The sequence below is a fragment of the Homarus americanus genome, unplaced genomic scaffold (genome assembly GCF_018991925.1).
Source record: "Homarus americanus isolate GMGI-L3 unplaced genomic scaffold, GMGI_Hamer_2.0 scaffold34921, whole genome shotgun sequence".
In the NCBI taxonomy this organism is placed as follows: domain Eukaryota; kingdom Metazoa; phylum Arthropoda; class Malacostraca; order Decapoda; family Nephropidae; genus Homarus; species Homarus americanus.
In genome coordinates, this window is record NW_024741901.1 from 3,555,527 (window position 1) to 3,570,277 (window position 14,751).

A 14,751-nucleotide genomic window follows, 5' to 3' on the forward strand; every position below is an offset into this window, starting at 1 on the left:
CATTTCTGCCGCCGCTGTACACGAGGCTCGGGGCTGCACCACCACACAACAGCAGACCGCAGCGTTAGTGACTACCTAATAAAAAGTGATTCATGGCGGTAAAGTAACATTGTTTGAAAGTCATGAACGTGTCTCCATGTTTCACGGCCTCTGAGAAGATAATATACATTTCTCCTGGAGCATTGAGATAATTTTCCATGCCTGTTGTAAGGTACTGGATTGTCCCTCTCTGCCGATCCGTGTAATCTTTTTTTTTCCGTTGTGGATTGAACGATTATTAAGGATATGTTTTAAATAAAGTATCAAAGATTTCTTGAACCTCCCGGGAAGAAAGATTCGATACAATTACTACATCGAGGTTCTGAAAAAGGTAATTGGTTGCTCTTGAATCTTTCGCAGCTTCACTGAGTATTGAGCCCAGTTCGTGTGAAAATTATAAAACAAACAAAAAAATGCGTCTGATGCTCATGGGACGAAACAATACCCATGCAGACTAGCGGGCGGCACCTTCCTCTGTGGCTGAACTGTGAAAGGAACAACCATCAACCACAGTGGAAGCATTAGGTGTAATCCCTCACTGTCTGTCTGCTTGAGGGAGGCAAGGGGGGTAGCAGGAAAGCAGGGGAGACAGGTGGAAGGCCGGAAAGCAGGGGGAAGCAAGGAGGTAGGTGGAGACAGGGGGAAGCAAGGTGGTAGGGAGAGGCAAAGAGGTAGGGTGTGTGGCAGGGTGTGTGGCAGGGGGTGGGGGGTGGTGTACCAACAGTGAGTGACTTGGTGTTTCGTCTCACATCAGTACCACCCATCAGCCTTCTCCTTCCCCGCCCATCCACCTTCCCTCTTCCCGCCCATCCACTCTCCCTCTTCCCGCCCATCTATCCCCCCTCCCACCGGCCCAAATCCTGAGAGAAATATTGAGGATCATTTAAGCAAGGAAGGACACGAAGCCAGTCAAAATGGCGCCCAATCTGCACCGAGACTCTACTAGATACGTTATATCAACCCCTAGGATCTAAGAGGTAGCGGATTACCTGAAGATAAAACACCCCAACTTATTTCACCTGATGATCCAACACCCTAACGCTACCTTGAGGGGGGGGGTGGGTAGGTTAGGTTAGGTTAGGTTAGGTTAGGTTAGGTTAGGTTAGGGTAGGTTAGGTTAGGGTAGCGATAGCGTATTGAATCACCAGGTGAAATAAGCTAGGAGTGCCTAATCTTCACAGGTGACTCGAGGAGGCTACACACACACAGGTATACGAAGCTTTAAGAAACTCATACACTTTGCCTCGTCACCTATCACGTGGGTTCATCACGTCTCGTTGTCTCCAGAGGACAGAGATAATAACACTCCTCCTTATCTCACAGATTTATCACCCATTATCTCAAACATTAATCTCTCGCGTCTCACCAAATTGTCTCCCTCTCGTCATACAGAGCATCGCTGCTGACAGATGGTCGTATTTTTGCCATTTATGGAGAAGGTTGGTAGGTGGTGGTGGTGGTGGTGGGGGTGGTATTATTGTTGTTGAATTGTTTGTGGTGGTGGTGTGGTGATGTAATGGTGTAAGGATGTGGTGATAGTGGTGTGGTGCGATAGTGTGGTGGTTGTGTGGTGGTGATGTGACTGTAGTGGTTGTGTAGTTATGTCACTTACTGGTTTGGTTTGGTTAGGTCAGGTTAGGTTAGGGTGCTTAATCATCATTTGGAATAAGCTGGGGCTCCTAAGCATTACATAATTCAATTTCTCACCAGTAAATCAGATAAGCTTCCCTCCCGGGCAAAACAAATAAAACAATAAAATATAATAAAATAAAATAAAATATTCTTTCTTCCCATCACGGTCGTGCACTAGCATCTGTCCCTACCCCGGGTGACTCCATGTTACTCTACTACGACTACTAATAATAATGATAACAGCAATAATAATAATAAGAAGGAGAAGAAGAAGAAGAAGAAGAAGAAGAAGAAGAAGAAGAAGAAGGATGAGGAGGAGGAGAAGAAGTAGAGTGAACATAATCAGTGTACAATACAAGCTGTCATAAACCTGTTGGCTCAGCACGTGATGTTATGTTTACACTTTACTTCGGTCGCTTACTGTCCATTGTTATATGTGTTTTGAACTAATAACCTTGATTTATTTTATCAGTTTTTCGTTATTTTATTGATATCATGAGTTGGAAATGTTTTGTTGGGGCTTCTGATGCCTACAAGGTGTGTCCATCTATAGCCAAAAATGCACAACTAGAGTCCTTCCTTAATGGGGCATGATTATATTTAGTAATATCGTGCAGGAGATAGTAGGGTGGGTCGGGTCTGTGCGGCTGGTGGTGTTGTTGTTGTGGTCAGAAACAAGTGAGCATCAGATACGAGTCATCTGTATGCCAGGTAGGATCATACAGTCGATTCTCATCTCACCCGGGCATATCTTAAGCTCCTCTCCTCGATGGGCATGCATAGATTACATCAGATACCTCCGCTAGTACATAAAAAAAGTAAAATTCAATACTTTGTTTTAATTTCGTATTCTAAACAGTTCTCGTGTGCATAGCTAATTTTATTCTCTTAAAACCCTCCGCCATGTTTAACCTTTACCAACCGAGAAGTAAGCTGTGTTGCAACCTCAGAAGTCTAACACAAAGGCCAGGTCGTGCTGGCATAAAGGGTAAACAGCAATAATGTCGGATTATCACGGTGGTATGTGGGGGCCAAGCTTGCTGGCCTCTACCACCTCACGAAGTTATGACCATCAACATAGTTATCCCTCCGCCTTTCGTTTTCTCTAGCTCACCTGATACAGCCAATCAGCACAGAGTTTTGTAAATAGGTGAAAGAAACTACGTTGGGATTGGTGGTTGTGGTGGAAGCCTTACATGTATATTTGTAACTTTCTCCGATAAAACTACAAAGTATTGATCTTTATCTATTATTCACTTTTAGCGAGCAATATTAATCGTACTTAAGAGGTTTCAGACAATAACTGATCCAGGTGTGATTTTATGCGTTAAATAAGGGGAAACAATGAAAACTAAAAGGTTAAAGTCGGGTTGCCAGGTATGGTATTATCCTCCTCACACCGCAGATAATAATAATAAAATTAAAATTCTCGGCGTTCCTCTTCATATATCGTGAAGGTCTTTTGGAGAGATTGCATTTACTAACATATACTCTACAGGGCGTAACAAAAGTGTGGAGTCAGGAAAAAGCTATATTGTGACTATTCTCTTCCACGTAGCGACGTTACTACACCTTGTCCTCATTCCGTTTTCTAAATAAAGTTGGCAAAATTTAGTAGATATATTCCTGCTGCCTGTTGTAAACTTGTGTATTGTTTATAACGACAACTGGGTAGAAGGAGGTGATTTCCGAGAAGTGGGCAGGAGACGGGCGGTAGTCGGTCCGCTCGTCTGTTATCATTTTAATAATAATAATAATAATAATAATTAACGGTTTATTGAAAAAGTTCTGCAGCCCGAAGGCTGAAAATATACATTGGGCATAAATGACTTATTACATACATTGGTGGTTTAACAAAAGCCTTCATTAGAGAAAGGTAAAGGAACATACAGTGAACATTCAGATTAATTTAGGTGTTGAACAGCAAAAACGTAGTGTAGTAACTCCCTCCCAGATGGTGTTAGGAGGGACCTCACGTGGTGTAGTAGTTCCCTCACAGATGGTGTTATGAGGGGCCTCACGTGGTGTAGTAATTCCCTCACAGATGGTGTTATGAGGGCCTCACGTGGTGTAGTAATTCCCTCACAGATGGTGTTATGAGGGGCCTCACGTGGTGTAGTAATTCCCTCACAGATGGTGTTATGAGGGGCCTCACGTGGTGTAGTAATTCCCTCACAGATGGTGTTATGAGGGGCCTCTCGTGGTGTAGTAATTCCCTCACAGATGGTATTATGAGGGGCCTCACGTGGTGTAGTAATTCCCTGGTCGGTGATATCTCCGACACAATTTGATTTGGGAAGCTGAAATTTGGACACAATAATGACCAAGAGCGTTGGCAAAAAATGGAAATTAATTTTATTTATTTATTCATTTATTTTTTAGTTAGTTTCTAATTTATATTTTGTTCCTGGCCTGGCCTGGGGAGCTGTGTACATGAACCTACCTCTACTTGGTTATAGTTTAAAACAGTTGATTCAAGATAGTGTCGAGGTTAAGCTTACATTTGAATACACAAACAACTTGTGTGTACTTTACGAACAAAAATGGTTTTGACAAAAATGCACTGCGACCAAGGTAGAGGAGAGCACCTGTCGTGATGCCTGGAACCTGAGGGACAGGTAAGGCAGTAGGAAGGATTGTGACGGTGTTGGCCGCCGGCAGCCCTCAACCCCTGAATTCCACACACAGACACACACACACTCACACTTATGTGGGATGTGTGGGAGAGGTGCGTGTTGACCTCTCACCTGTCACTGTGGTCAGCAGTGGTCAGCCAGAAGAACGCAACAACACACCAACACCTGATATTCAGCAGCTGACAAGTCCCTGACAGCTGTAACAACGATTCCTGCCTGCGCACCACAACCCTCCTCCCCAACATCACACAATACAACACACAAACAATAAGTCGTGTCAAAGCTCACTAACGAACTATAAACACTCAAATGACAACAAAAGAAACACCGAATCCTCGTCCACCGGGAACGTAAATGAGCGAATCAGAGCGACTATGCCAGTAAATAAATCACCTCATGTTTACCTTTTCACTTCTCCGAGTTACAAAAAAATCGTAATCAGAATTTTTGATAAAGGTGAAGAGGAGATAAGTGGAGCCTCCTGGACACACAATAGTTCATCACGAGGGGGAAGAGAGGGAGGAAGAGAGGGAGGGGGGATGAGTCTGGAAGTCAATATTGTTAATAATCCCTCTTAAAAATAGCCTCTCTCTTTAGACGCCATTTCTATCTTACTCTATCCTTCCCGACATTAATCCATCAACTGTACAATATGTGTGTGTGTGTGTGTGTGTGTGTGTGTGTGTGTGTGTGTATTTTCTTAATCCGCTGCAAGAAGGTAACAACGACTCATTTCCTTATTTACCTGAAGGATTACCATAATTACCTCTTATCACTTACCGCCTCAGAGGTCACGACGAGTCTCACACCTCAGAGGGTCGTATAATAACTCTCTCTCTCTCTCTCTCTCTCTCTCTCTCTCTCTCTCTCTCTCTTAATTAAGGATGAGAATATGTCTAGTTATGGTAGAGTGATAGCCGGTGTTTGTGTGTTTGTTTTTGACGTGTTTATTTTATGTGTGTGTGTGTGTGTGTGTGTGTGTGTGTGTGTGTTAGCAGGTCAGGGTTAATATCAACATCTTGTCCTCTGACTACAATAATATTCTTGGATGCCTCTGAAACGCATCTCCAAACATAAAGAGAGGCAGTGGGAGATTTTGTAGTCATTTGGGAATTTGGGCGAATTTGGGGAAATTTTTGGTTAATTTGGGGGAATTTTTGGTGGGAAATTTCGGGGAGGTATTTTCAGTTTATGGATATTTCCCCCAGGAAGGTAAACTCTTCAGTTAAGCGGGGAAAGTGCGCAGTGCCTTTCCCGTCCTAAGTTCGTCATTCCTATGCCGTGTTTTGTAAATAAAGACTCAATAGGTTAATATAAAGTTAAATGTCATTCTGCTAACAGTGAAAGAGGTACTAATCTAATTCTGTAAACAGGAGAGACACTAATCTAATTCCGTTAACAGTAAAAAGGTACTCATCTAAATCCGTTAAAAGTGAGAGGCAGTAATCTAATTCCGTTAACAGTAAAAGAGGGACTAAACTTATTCCGTTAACAGTAGAAGAGGTACTAATCTAATTTTGTTAACAGTGAAAGAGGCAGTATTTTCATCTGAATAACAGGCGTATCAATAACAGTGTCCCGTTAATAGCTATGGAAGCGACAACCGTCCCCGTTAACAGTGAATGACGAACGCCATTATTCCATTAACGGACGCAACCAGTTAACAGTGAATCTCCCTCTCCATTCCATAAACTCCCTTCCCTTCCAGAAAAAAAAATATTGGCCCATTCCATAATCTCCCTTCCCTTCCAGAAAAAAAAAATTGGCCCATTCCATAATCTCCCTTCCCTTCCAGAAAAAAAATATTGGCCCATTCCATAATCTCCCTTCCCTTCCAGAAATATTACTAACCTATTCCATAAGTTGCCACCTAATTATTATACTGAACCCAATGACTCTTGAATCATACATCAGCCAGCGACGAAATATATTGAAATATATCATATACGGGGAATATACACGATGGTATGTACTTAAAATGTATATTGAGTTTTGATATAGGAGGCAGCCAGTCTCTGTACCTTACACGCACCCAGAGAGGAGGAGAGGGAGGAGGAGGAGGAGGAGGGAGGAGGAGGGAGGAGGGAGGGAGGGAGGGGAGGAGGGGAGGAGGGAGGAGGGGAGGGAGGGAGGAGGAAGGAGGAGGGAGGGAGGGAGGGAGGAGGAGGGAGGGGAGAGAGAGAGGGGAGGAGGGAGGGAGGGGAGGGGAGGGGGGAGGGAGGGAGGGAGGGGAGGGAGGGGAGGGAGGGAGGGAGGGGGGGAGGGAGGGGAGGGAGAGGGAGGGGAGGGAGGGGAGGGAGGGGAAGGGAGGGAGGGGAGGGGAGGGAGGGAGGGGGAGGGAGGGAGGGAGGGAGGGAGGGAGGGGGAGGGGAGGGAGGGGAGGGAGGGGAGGGGAGAGGGGAGGGGAGGGAGGGAGGGGAGGGGAGGGAGGGGTGGGGGGGAGAGAGGGAGGGGAGGGAGGGAGGGAGGGGGAGGGAGGGGAGGGAGGGAGGGGAAGGAGGGGAGGGAGGGGAGGGGAGGGGAGGGGAGAGAGGGGAGGGAGGGAGGGAGGGGGAGGGGAGGGAGGGGAAGGAGGGAGGAGGGAGGGGAGGGGAGGAGGGGAGGGAGGGAGAGAGGGAGGGAGGGAGGGAGGGAGGGAGGGGGGAGGGAGGGAGGGGAGGGGAGGGAGGGGAGGGGAGGGAGGGAGGGGAGGGAGGGAGGGGAGGAGGGAAGGGAGGGAGGGGGGAGGGAGGGAGGGAGGGAGGGGAGGGGAGGGGAGGGGAGGGAGGGAGGGAGGAGGGGAGGGAGGGAGGAGGGAAGGGGAGGGAGGGAGGGGAGGGGAGGGAGGAGGGAGGGGAGGGAGGGAGGGGAGGGAGGAGGAGGCAGGGGGGTGGAGGGAGGAGGGAGGGGAGGAGGAGGGAGGAGGAGGAGGGAGGAGGGAGGGAGGGAGGGGAGGGAGGGGAGGGGAGGGGGGAGAGGGGAGGGAGGGGGGGAGGGAGGAGGAGGGAGGGAGGGAGGGAGGGAGGAGAGGAGGGAAGGGAGTGAAACTTATTTTATTTTCTTCTTTCTTTTTCTTGTTCTTTTTTATCCTCTTACTCCTTCTTTCTTTATTTCATTCTGCTCCATCTACAGTACATTCTTCTGCCTTCGTTTTTTCTTTTTATTTTCTCTTATTCCTCTCTCTCTCTGTTCTTTCTTTTTTTCTTTTTGTATTTCATTCTTCTTACATATCACTATGGACTTATCTGGCATATCGAACATCAGAGGTCAGAGGTCAGAGATAGAGGTCAGAGGTCACACAATAAGACGTGTGAGGGAGGACGTGTAAAACTCCCTCGTCAGTATGTGTTATCTTGCCTTCACTGTTGACTAATTTGGACTGATCAGTAGGTGAAGTTTACAAAGAAAATATGATAACGATAACAACAGCAACAACGACAATAACAACAAAAACAACAATAATAATAATAATAATAATAATAATAATAATAATAATAATAATAATAATAATAATAATAATAATAATAATAATAATAATAATAATAATAATAATAATAATAAACTAACAAGAATCCACCTGTCATATCCCCAATCCCCCTATTGTACCAAGAGCACCAATTAACCTGTCAGAAAAAAAAATTCCCGTACCTGGGCCGTAAACCTTCACAAATAACAGGTTAGACTTGCACCTTTATGTGATACGCTCAACTCCATCCGACGAGTAAACAAGTCATTCGATCTGTCAATTCTGGGGAGGAGAATCACGCGAGGTAATATTAGGGAGATGAGTGAGATATATTCCTACCCTCCTACCTCCTCTCAGGCCTCCCCCTCCCGTCAATCAGGGGTGTAATATACCTGTCCACACACACCTTCACGCCGTCCTTCAGCACCACCACCTCCTCTGCTACACACACAATGGTTCCTTCATCAAAATACATGATAACATAGTTCTTTGATTTGTTGTTGGACGGACACCTATCCTGTTCATATCTTTCCAGGATATTCATGATATCATCTGTGGAAAAATATAACCACGCCAGCCACAACAATAACACTAGCAGCAACAATAATATTAACAACAAAATCATTAAGCCACGACAATAACAAACTACGGTCAGAACAACACGACAACAACAAACAAGAATCACAACAACCACGACAATCCATTACTGGCATTGTACAATATGAGTCATGCCGAAAGCCAACTACCCACATCAGGGACCAGCAGTATTGTTGTACCAATACCGAAGCCGGGACAGACTGATGCCTTTCGCCCTATATCACTAACCAGCTGCCTGTGTAAAAAAAAAACCTTTGAGAGTCGGACTCTTATACAGGATCAGAAAACACATGTCCCCATGGTAACCGTGTACATAAGTGAATCACCACATTCCTAACTGAGCATAGGGATGAAGGGCATAGATACACCCACATTTCTTGACCTTTAAACTGTACTTGGTATTGCCAATAGGAAACTAATATTGTACGAATTAGCCAAGATGGATATAGAAGGACGTCTGTTACACTGGATAAATGGTTACCTCACAAACAGTTTCAGGGTTACAAAAGTGATGTTAAAGATATGCAACTATTCCCTAAGGTGGAGTACTTAGGGCCCACTTTGTTTAATGTTCTTATAAATGCACTATTAAAGTCAATCACTGACAGCTCCAGCAATATTACTCTCAGCTGAAATATTAAGATATTTCACGTAATTACTGCAATATTGTCAGTATTTTTACACGATCTTACCGAATATCTTTAAATAAATTGTTGAGACTACCATGTTATGTACGCCTTGCCAGGAACCCACGGCGATTTCTAGAGCTACACGAGACCAACAAAATAATCTTTATATATATTAAAACATCCCTTGTGATAACATAAAATATAAAGTTAAAAATACAGTTTTATGTATGAAAACATCCTTTCACATGTTATCTAAGACATCGTTGTTGTAGTGTTAAAACATCCCTGGCTGTTTGATTACTGTATTCTATTTCTCCGCTCACGCCTCTTTAGCCAAGTTGTCTTCTGGTCTTGTGGAAGAGGTGTTGAAGGCGAGTGTCGTTGAAGCGGTTTGATGAGTGCAAAAAGTATCTTGTGTCAAAAGGCGAATACTACAATGTCATGGAAAGTGAGAACCTGTTGCTGCAAGTACTCAGACTAAGAGTAAAAGTGACTATTATAACTTGACTAAGTAAGTTTATTTGTTGTAGTGGTGATAGTCGTTATGTGAGTATTGGATGTGCTGAAGATCGAGTTTGTCAACATGTAAATTATGTTTTGTCACAAAGGATCACCTCGTGTTTGAAGATTTTCTGTTGTTTTGACTGACCAATTATCTTCATTTGGGTTCCTAAATTTAACAAATGTCTAAAAGTTATAAGTTAAATGTTGGAACACAAAAAAAAAAAAAATCTGCGGAGCCATATATAAATTTCGTTCTCAGCTTAGCGACTAAAGTTGTCAGAGGCTACACCTGCGCGGCGCTCACTACCGACACACTGCGGCAGACATAACTCCCTACACTGGATATCTCACAACTTATCGAATCCAATAGACCACCATTCCCAGGTAAAAAAACAAAGAACAACAACATAAATGCAGCGTTCCACTCATTCATCTGAATATCTTGGCCGACAGTGACCCCAGCCACACACGCAAGAGTGGGTGATACCAGGACCCCAGCCACACACCCTCGAGTGGATGATACCAGGACCCCAGCCACACACCCTCGAGTGGGATGATACCAGGACCCCAGCCACACAGAGTGGATGATACCAGACCCCAGCCACACACCCCTCGAGTGATGATACCAGGACCCCAGCCATACACCCTCGAGTGGATGATACCAGACCCCAGCCACACACCCTCGAGTGGATGATACCAGGACCCCAGCCACACACCCTCGAGTGGATGATACCAGGACCCCAGCCACACACCCTCGAGTGGATGATACCAGGACCCCAGCCACACACCCTCGAGTGGATGATACCAGGACCCCAGCCACACACCCTCGAGGGGTGATACCCAGACCCCAGCCACACACCCCCCCAGCCACACACCCTCGAGTGGATGATACCAGGACCCCAGCCACACACCCTAGAGTGATGATACCAGGACCCCAGCCACACACCCTAGAGTGGATGATACCAGGGACCCCAGCCACACACCCTAGAGTGGGTGATACCCAGCCACACACCCTAGAGTGGTGCCACAGCCACACACCGAAGAGTGGGTGTAGGACAGCCACACACCCAGAGTGGGATGATACCAGAACCCCCAGCCACACACCCAAGAGTGGGTGATACCAGGACCCCAGCCACACACCCTAGAGTGGGTGATACCAGAACCCCACACACATTCCAGAAAGTGGGTGATACCAGGACCCCAGCCACACACCCTAGAGTGATACCAGAACCCCAGCCACACACTCCAAGAGTGGGTGATACCAGAACCCCAGCCACACACCCTAGAGTGGATGATACCAGACCCCAGCCACACACCTAGAGTGGTGATACAGCCAGCCACACCCCAGAGTGGGTGATACCAGGACCCCAGCCACACACCCTCGAGTGGATGATACCAGGACCCCAGCCACACACGCTAGAGTGAGTGATACCAGGACCCCAGCCACACACGCTAGAGTGGGTGATACCAGGACCCCAGCCACACACCCTCGAGTGGATGATACCAGGACCCCAGCCACACACGCTAGAGTGAGTGATACCAGGACCCCAGCCACACACGCTAGAGTGGGTGATACCAGGACCCCAGCCACACACCCTAGAGTTGGTAATATCATCATTTTTGCCGCTCTGCTTACTATAACATAATCGACTCGGGTTCTATGTCCCCCCCCCCTCCATCAAGACTTTAAATTGTTTCCTTCAAATAACTAAATAACTACTAGATTCAATCCCGTATTGCGAAAAGTGCAATAAAAAATGTCTTTTGTTTGTTGTGATTCAATCTTGACTCGATTTTTAGTAATCACAAGAAACACTGGAAAACATGCCAGTTCTAAGAGGATGCAAGACGTGGAATGGAAAATGACTTAAAAGATCATGTAATAATGATGTAAAGGAATTCAAAGTTTACAAAGTTGATTGAGACTGATATAAGCAAGTCAATATCTGTAAAATCACTGGATTAAGAAAATTGTCCGAGTGACTTTACAAAGCAAACGTGATCCCGATTTTCAACACAGGACGTAAGGGCAACTTAAGGCGGCGGCACACTGGGCACTTTCCTCCAAACATATTTGGCAAACACCGGCCGGCAAAAGAAAGAGACGTTTTGCGTCCCACTGGGATGTTTTGTTAGCGCGTCTGACCAACACAACGAAAACAACAACAAAGCGTCTAGAGGAGGTTCGCCATAGATCCCGGTACTACAGTTAAGGCCTTGCAGGATTGTCATAGTTCTTTAATTGGTGAAGCAAGTGAGGCGTCTGCAAAAGCTAAAGAAAAGCTAATGGGTGCGTCGTGAAGTTTGTTTAAAAGTGGCGGCGGCTGGCTGGTCAAAGAAGACCCTGAATAATGATTTAGTAATACTAAAGAAGTTTTAAAGTGACGAATAAATAGAAATATATCACAGGTTTATGTATTATATTTTTATTAATTATTATTGTTTAAAGATTTATTTAATTTTTTACTTAAAATTACATGAAGCGCATTTGAACACTAATCCGGCCAGCAAGGATCCCCGCCAAACCGTTGTCCATTTCTAACAACGGCAAAAATCGTGCTGCTTGCTAGGCCGTCAGTCTAACGGCCAGCAAAACGGGCAACATGTTTGGAGGAAAGTGCCCAGTGTGCCGCTGCCTTTATAGTTACCGGAAACACAAGACTCCCGAGCAAGTACAAAAAGAATAATGGTTAAGTGGTTGAAGGAAACAGTCAGAGTCAACTTTATTTCTAACGTTTCGTCTCGAAGGACATTATCAAAGGAATGAACACGAGATGGTGGTTGTTCTTAAAATGTTATTACTGTGATTCAGCAACTAAAGTCTTTAAGTGCGTAGCAATGTTAATAATGCTCTAGTTCAGGGGTCACCAAACTTTTTTCACAGTGGGCCGGATAACTGAAAGAATGACGAGCGTGGGCCGCATAATCATTCTGTTCAATACTTGCAAGCCAGAACGAAAGCTCTGGGAAAAAAGACGAAAAACTAAGTTTAGCATTCCATGTTAATCATGGGTGAGTGGCGTGCAATGCACAAAAAACAAAGACAACCAACATATATATTTACTAAAAAGCTATCAAAGAAGGCGACGTTAGCAAAAAGATAGTTACATCAGACCTAGTGTGCACGTTTTATCAAGCAAATTCAAGTACCGTCGGCGGGCCTGATGAACTGACGTCGCGGGCCGGATCCGGCCCGCGGGCCGTGGTTTGGTGACCCCTGCTCTAGTCCAACAACATTAAAAATTATGAGTTATAACATGAAGGATGTAACGCCGCACAATAATACAGTGTATAACACACACGGTTCCGTAGAACCCAGTAATACGAAAGCAGGTGCATGCCATGTCGGAATCTCAAGGAACGGGTTAACTGATGATGCTGCCAAGGCTGTTCTAGGGCAGCGAGACATATAGATGGACATCCCACCCAGTCGGGAGCAAATAAAGAATGAACAATAACACGTACTCCCCAGTTGGTACTACCCGGCCACGAATTATGAGAGCTCACCACTCGAAGGATATGACAAGGTGGGAAGAAAGCACCCTTCACCGGCCGAGATTGGCTGTCCATGCAATAGTGAAAAAGGGTCTACAAGTACCAGCAGGAGAGGGTATACTGTATATAAGACTGCAACAGAGGAGCAGAAAATTATCTCTAGCACTACCTAATAGTGCACTGGAACACAATTAGCTGGGAGAGACTTGCTTTCCCCTTGTCACAGCAGAGAGGTTTCGCCAAAAGCCTAACCACCAAACGGTCTCAAGAAATCCTCTGGTTTCTTAATGGGTATCCGCTCTCACGCTAGTGGGGAGATGCACAGTTACATACCCCAAAATTTGCAAAAATTTGCTGCGATTTTGCAAATCTTAAAAAAAAAAATCCAAGTGTGTATTCCTTTGAGCAAGTCCCTCGAGACGAAAAGTCAACAATATAGTTGTCTCTCTGACCCTGTGTGACCTTTGCTACCACCTTTTCTTAGAATGAATCCTACCACAAAATTTACTTGGACATACCTGTAGTGTAATGTGTTATGGTGTGTTACGGTCCTTCGAGTAACTGTTAACTTTCACCTATATGAAAGAAAAAAACCCAATCAGATTAACTCTACACAACACTTTACTCCAATAAACAAATCATAAAGGTTAATGATAATATCACCACTTATATCCCATTATATATTGGAAGGATCTCAAAGCTGTGGTTGGTTTTAAAGGTAAAATTATTTATTGGGTGGGAGAGGATTATATAATGCCTATGTAACCACAGCAATTTCTTTAGAAGTGTTCTTACGAAATGACAACAGTTTGTGGGGCTAAGGGAAATGGTGACAAACCCACCAATCCGAACCGAATCACTAGATGTGTAAGATCATTAAGTTTGGTTTACTTGGTTCCTGTTGTCTGTCACTATTAGTGGTTTAGACCTTGATCCTTCCTGAGGGAGGTTTGATGACAAAATCATAAAGTTCTGAAGGAAAACTGTATATTTTCAGATTCCAACACGTTTTCTTTTTCTCTTATTATATAAACATCCATTACAACAAACGTGCCTGAGAAGATTCTGCCACCTCCCCCCATTGACAGGAACAACCATGATAATAACATTGTTTTTAGTTAACACCAAAAGTTAATTAAAAAAATACTTACCCATCATGTCGTAATAAGAACAGCAGTAATGTTTATGTTGCCCTGGTGGTAGTGGAAGCCTTAGCATCATCCATTAGGTCTTGGTCAAAGGAACATCCAGCCTGAAACAAAATTCATGAATGCTTTCATTACTCTATATTCAACTTCATTGATATTTAAAAAAAATCTATAAACAGTAACACAAAAGATGGTGGAAAATTGTCAGTGTAGGTGTGTGTGTTCTGACCATAACTTTTTGTACTTCGCTGTATCAAGTTATATCGACGAGATGTACTGACCCTCGCAATAACTCGATACAGCAACGTACAAGAAGTCATAACGGTCAGAACCCTAAAGAGTAACTCACTCACACACCTACACTGACAATTTTCCAGTGCCGTAATTTTTATTCATTTAATTAAGAATATTTTTCTACATTTTCTCTAAATGAGTGACACATACACATGATACTTTTCAACACTAAATTTGTATTATTGAAAAGTGGGCTAATATTGATGACTAACCCGGCGATGTATATTTGATGTATATTTTCTTACAATGTTTCCACCAGTGAGTTCTGATATGATAATCATTTGTTTGGAAAATGATTCGTTCGGTAGATAATTAGGTACCTAGGCACGCAC

At 44.4% G+C, this 14,751-nt stretch overlaps 1 long non-coding RNA gene across 1 annotated transcript; it reads right to left on the bottom strand.

Annotated features, from left to right (window-relative positions):
• Positions 1 to 3,867: 3,867 nt before the first annotated feature.
• On the bottom strand, positions 3,868 to 14,226 carry LOC121876328. Its single transcript, XR_006090754.1, has 3 exons — positions 14,129 to 14,226; positions 13,496 to 13,552; positions 3,868 to 3,971 (listed from the first exon to the last, which is right to left on the bottom strand). It is a non-coding gene; the product is annotated as an uncharacterized LOC121876328 (long non-coding RNA).
• Between the last annotated feature and the right edge of the window lie 525 nt (positions 14,227 to 14,751).